Source organism: Stenella coeruleoalba, assembly GCF_951394435.1.
Source record: "Stenella coeruleoalba genome assembly, chromosome: 3".
Taxonomy (NCBI): Eukaryota; Metazoa; Chordata; class Mammalia; order Artiodactyla; family Delphinidae; genus Stenella; species Stenella coeruleoalba.
In genome coordinates, this window is record NC_137148.1 from 71,868,821 (window position 1) to 71,875,036 (window position 6,216).

A 6,216-nucleotide genomic window follows, 5' to 3' on the forward strand; every position below is an offset into this window, starting at 1 on the left:
TCACGAAGTAATTTAAGCAAGAAGTTTTCTTGCAGAGGAGCACCTTTTGGGGTAGGTATTCCAAAGAACACACTTTGGGAACTGCTGAGTTATAGCATCTAATTTAATCATCGTAAAACCCCTGGCAGATGGGTTGTACTGTGCCCACTTTACAAAATAATAAAGCTGAAACACGAAGTTTAAGTGACTTTCCTATAGTCACCAGCTAGAAGTGGCAGAACTGGCATTAATCCACCAAATATATCCTCTTCTCCTTATACCACTCAGAGCTCATCATCCTTTTAGCATCACCAGGCACTAGTGATATTAAATACATATTCCTTGTCTTTAACTTAACTGATGAGCTAAGCTTAAAAACATTTTGATAGTATAAGTCTTGAATATCAGAAGGACGAAAAGCACCCTACATATAAAGCATGCAACAGGATTTCAGAGAGGGAAGAAATGATTGTGGACATAAGAGACCAGGAAGGGCTAATCTACATGACTTAAGTGTATGTTAATCATGCCCTTCCATACTCAATTTTTTCAGCTACAAATTGAAGATAATGCCCTTCTGGTAGTATTTTAAAGCAGATCAAGTGAAGGCACTTACACAAAAATTGACTTCTCAAACAATGTTGGTTCTTATTGTCATCTCCCGTAATTTCCAATTTCCTTCCACTCTTAATCTTCACATTATTTGGAAAAATAAACCATTTTACAGAAAACTGTATATCTTTTTCCCATGATTCACATAAACTTCTAGCTTACTAGAATTCAAAAATGCCAAATCTTTTAAAAATTTCTCTAAAAAAAATTCAAAAATATTTTTGAAGATTTCTAAGTCAAAAAGTATAAATATTTTCAAAATAACTGTCAAGCCTTGTAATTTTTGCTTACAGATTAGAAAATGGAAATAAGACCAGTCGTAGAAAAAAATACCATGGGCCTCAGATGATGAGGATGGGAGAAGGTTATACGCATGAGGTCAGGAAGTGGCCTGAAGGAAGAATAAGGAAGACACTGACTTCTCCTCTCCTCTCTTCCACTGAGTTGAGACAGAAGGTAGAAAGTGCATGGGAGGACACCAAGAGATGTCTACTGGCAAGGGCAACCTAATACAGGGTATCACTATTCCTCCAAAACTTCCCCCATTCAGTTTCAGAATTCACCTGCAGTCACATCCGCAGCCCAAGGAATAACAAAATTATGGGACACTCAGTTTCCAGCCTTTGCTTTAATTTGCTCCCTAAATTGTTAGCAACTTGACCTATCTCTTGATAGTTTTTGAATTTCTGACAGCATCTCCTCTTCCTTGCTATGACCTCTTGGCTTTGGCAGAGATAATGCCATTTCTTGGACTAGTGGGCCTCTTGCTCCAGTAAAATGCAATGTCTCCTAGTAAATCCTCATATGAACATGCCATTATTTAACCTCACTTGCACACTGCCCTGCTCAGCGTTTATTTTATACAGGGCCGATCTCCCACTCACCTTCACCCCTATTAGATCTAGACACTTTAAATGGAGGAACCAAGCTACAGCTCCCATATTTTTGAATTACTAACTTAATTTTCTCACCTTGAAATTTTAGCTAAATTTTTATAAAACATTCAAGAAAAGATTTTTAAATATCCATTTCTTATTTTGGCAATTATGCCAAACATGTCTTATGCACCAATTTACACATTCTGCTGCCTTCACCTCTTATTCCAACCACTGCAGCAGCAATCAGTTCTATGCAGGCTTCAACCACATTGGCGCTGATGAAATCTGATAGGCTTTCACTCTAAACAATGGGAGAGGAAAGCCAGTGGATAAATGTTTACTCCAATCTTTCTCCTATCTGCTCTGAGATAGATTTCACAGGTTTCTTAGAAGGGCCCATGGTATTGAAAACCCATTGCCTACTATACTAAAAAGCTACAATAATCAAAACAGTATGGTACTGGAACAAAAACAGAAATATAGATCAATGAAACAGGAAAGTCCAGAGATACACCCACACACCTATGGTCACCTAATCTATGACAAAAGAGGCAAGAATATACAATGGAGAAAAGACAGTCTGTTCAATAAGTGGTGCTGGGAAAACTGGACGGCTATATGTAAAAGAATAAAATTGGAACACTCCTGGGACTTCCCTGGTGGCACAGTGGTTAAGAATCCGCCTGCCAATTCAGGGGACATGGGTTCAAGCCCTGGTCCCGGAAGATCCCACATGCCACAGAGCAACTAAGCCCGTGTGCCACCAACTACTGAGCCTCTGCTCTAGAGCCCGCAAGCCACAACTACTGAGCCTGCATGCCTAGACCCCATGCTCCGCAACGAAGAGAAGACACCACAATGAGAAGCCCACGCACTGCAACGCAGAGTAGCCCCCACTCACCACAACTAGAGAAAACCCGTGTGCAAAGACCCAACGCAGCCAAAAAATAAATAAATTTATTAAAAAAAAAAGAACACTCCCTAATACCACACACAAAAATAAACTCAAAATGGATTAAAGGGATTAAAGACTTAAATGTATGACTGGATATTATAAAACTCTTAGAGGAAAACAGAGGCAGAATACTCTCTGACATAAATTGCAGCAAGATCTTTTTTGATCCATCTCCTAGAGTAGTGAAAATAAAAACAAAAATAAACAAATGGGACCTAAATAAAAGCTTCTGTACAGCAAAAGAAATCATAAACAAAAAGAAAAGACAACCCTTCGTTTGAAAATATTTGCAAACAAAGTGACCGACATGGGGTTAATCTCCAAAATATACAAACAGCTCATGTAGCTCAATTTCAAAAAACAATCCAAGCAAGAAATGGGCAGAAGATCTAATAGACATTTCTCCAAAGAAGACATACAGATGGCCAAAAAGCACATGAAAAGATGCTCAACATCAGGCTTCCCTGGTGGCGCAATGGTTGAGAGTCTGCCTGCCGATGCAGGGGACGCAGGTTCGTGCCCCAGTCCGGGAAGATCCCACATGCCACGGAGTGGCTAGGCCCGTGAGCCATGGCCGCTGAGCCTGCACGTCCGGAGCCTGTGCTCTGCAACGGGAGAGGCCACAACAGTGAGAGGCCTGCGTACGGCAAAAAAAAAAAAAAAAAAAAAAAAAAAAGCTCAACATCACTAATTATTAGAGAAATGCAAATCAAAACTACAATGAGGTATCACCTCACAACAGTCAGGAAAGTCATCATCAAAAAATCTACAAACAATAAGTGCTGGAGAGAGTGTGGAGAAAAGGGAGCCCTCCTACACTGTTGGTGAGAATGTAAATCGGTATAGCCTCTGTAGAGAACAGTATGGAGGTTCCTTAAACAACTAAAAATAGAGATACCATACGACCCAGCAATCCCACTCCTGGGCATATATCCAGAGAAAACCATAATTCAAAATGATACATGCACCCCAATGTTCACTGCAGCACTATTTACAATAGCCAGGACATGGAAGCAACCTAAATGTCCATCAGCAGAGGAATGGATAAAGAAGATGTGGTACATAAATACAATTGAATATTACTCAATCATTAAAAAAACACAAAATAATGCCATTTGCATCAATATGGATGGAACTAGAGATTGTCATACTGAGTGAAATAAGTCAGAGAAAGACAAACATCATATGATATTGCTTATATGTGGAATCTAAAAAAAGAATGGTACAAATGAACTTATTTACAAAATAGAAGTAGAGTCACAGATATAGAAAACAAACTTATGGTTACCAGCGGGGAAAGCTGGGGGCGGGGGGGGGGGGATAAATTGGGAGATTGGGATTGACATATACACAATACTATATATAAAATAGATAACTAATAAGGACCTACTGTATAGCACAGCAAACTCTTCTCAGTACTCTGTAATGACCTATATGGGAAAAGAATCTAAAAAAGTGGATATATGTATAACTGATTCACTTTGCTGTACAACAGAAACTAACACAACATTGTAAATCTACTCCAATAAAAATTTTTTAAAAATAAAAAAAAGAAAATCTACTGCCCGCTGGCATGACCAACTTGATAACACATCTTTGTACTGCTTTTTCCTTCTTCCTGTTTCATTCCTCTGTCCTTGTCTTTGGCTCCCTAAGATTACATCCCCAAACAGACAACTCTCACAAAGGCCTCTGCCTCAGGCTCTGCTTCGGTGGGTAAGCTGGTGTATTAATCATGGTCCAGTAGGGAAACAGAAACCATGCCAGAAATTTTAAGAGAGAAAATGTAACAAAGAATTTTTAGATTTTAACAGAGGATTAACTACAAAGAGGTACGAGAATGGTAAAGAACATGCGTACAGGGCTTCCCTGGTGGCTCAGTAGTTGAGAGTCCGCCTGCCGATGCAGGGGACACGGCTCCGTGCCCTGGTCCGGGAGGATCCCACATGCCGCGGAGCAGCTGGGCCCGTGAGCCATGGCTGTTGAGCCTGCGCTCCGCAACGGGAGAGGCCGCGGCAGTGAGAGGCCCGCGTACCGCAAAAAAAAAAAAAAAAAGAACATGAGTACATCAGATAAAGGAAGCAGCCGCTGCATCTAGGGCTAAGACAAAAGTACTCAAAGCAGGAATAAATTTGGAAGAGGGCTCTCCCCAAGGCTGAGAGTCAAACCTCAATAGCGAGGGTGTGGCTGTGGCCCTTGGATGGCTGAGGAGTCAGCTGGAGTGTCAACAGGCAGTGTCCTGCTGGCCAGCCCTATTGGGGGCCAAAGAGGAAGCCGTCCTTTGAAACGCCAGGAAGACTCTCTGTGAAGCTGTGCCCAGGGGTTCTGGTGAGACCCTCCAGGACGCAGTGCTGCTTCTGGCTAAACTGGCCAGGAAGCTACCTTTGGGGGCACTAGTAAAATTCACTGGGAAAGAACCCATCGTACCAACAAAGCTTCACATTGTGCCAGCTGGCTAAGAAAAATGTCTACAGGTTCCCACTCCAGCAGTACAAAGCAGGGCAAAGACGGTGGACTAGAAACAGAGAGGCAGTGAGTGATAACTAGCACACAAGGCAAAGGCCGCAATCTACTCACAACTGGCAAAACGTGTTCTTTTCCCCCGGCCGTTTACCAAAGTCCCTGGGACAGAGAAGCTCAGGCATGAGCCGCAGTTTCCTTCCAGTATCTTCCCAAACCACCTTCCTCTCACCTGCTGTTCTTTTGTTTTACCTGCCTAGCTTCCCAGCTCAGAAGAGAACCTGAGCCTTCCTTCTTTCAGGACTCACATTTTGCACTCACCAGCTCCTCGTATCTATCCCTATAAGAAGGGCTCCCGTGCCTGGTTATAGCCCATAAGGCCCCACGTAGGCCATACCAGCTGATGAGCTCCTCCACCAGGGAGAGGCATCCAACACCTCCCTTTCTCTCACACTTTCACTCGGAACTAGCTCTTGCATGTAAGATGTTACCCAGATTCTTTGAGTCTAAAGTGCGCAGGGTATCTTGAAACCAAGGGTAATCACCAGTTAGAGCCATACACCCGCAACTTTCCTTCACTCGTCAAGCTCACACGAATTGTTTTTACAAAAACTTACATGTCCTCCAAGCGCCACGTAGCCTAAACAGTAAGGTGTTTCCTCGAGTTCTTTTTCAGAGACTTGGAGTCAGCAGCAACCAGGTCTAGCTCCAGCCAGCTAAGACTGGTTAAGACCACCGACCTTCCAACTGGGCATGCGCCGGCGTCCACTGCGTGACCTTTTGACGTCAGAGGGCGGAGAATTCCACGCCCAGAACTTGCTGGGGCCAAGCGTCTACAGATCAGTTGCACCTGAGCAGAATGATTGTCTCACCTTTTTCTTATCTCCAATTACATTTCTCTGGGTTCCCCACCCCTCAGCTTTATCCCATAAACATCCTGAGCCTTTGGGGAGGCAGATTTGAGATCCGTTATCTCCGCTCCTTGCTTCGCTGCCTTGTGAAGAAACCCTTTCTCTGCTGCAAACTTCTATGTCTCAGCGTTTGGCTTGCTGCGTGTCGGGAAAACGAACCTGGTTCAATAACACTTTCATCCTGTCAACTTCTTCCTCACTCAGTAAAGTCATCACAATAATTGAAAAACTTTGAAATGGTAAACTCAGCTAATCAAAATGCTTCCAAAGTCCTGATATTGAGAACATTCGTTTTGGAGTCAGACAAACCAGTGTTAAAATTCTGGCTCTGGCATTTGCTAATTGTGTGTTCTTAACCAAATATATATATTTTTTTAACCTTTCTCTCTTCTGTAAAAGGAAGATAAGGTTTGTTTTATAA

The 6,216-nt window shown here is 42.5% G+C and overlaps 1 long non-coding RNA gene across 2 annotated transcripts in view; it reads right to left on the reverse strand.

The window, feature by feature from the left end:
* LOC307183536 overlaps positions 1-5,626 on the reverse strand; it is a 314,069-nt gene extending 308,443 nt beyond the window's left edge. The window contains exon 1 of one of the 2 annotated variants that reach the window (XR_013827519.1): positions 5,502-5,626. This is a non-coding gene — a long non-coding RNA (uncharacterized lncRNA). The remainder of the gene's footprint in view (positions 1-5,501) is intronic. The other variant, XR_013827520.1, reaches the window with a different exon arrangement.
* Between the last annotated feature and the right edge of the window lie 590 nt (positions 5,627-6,216).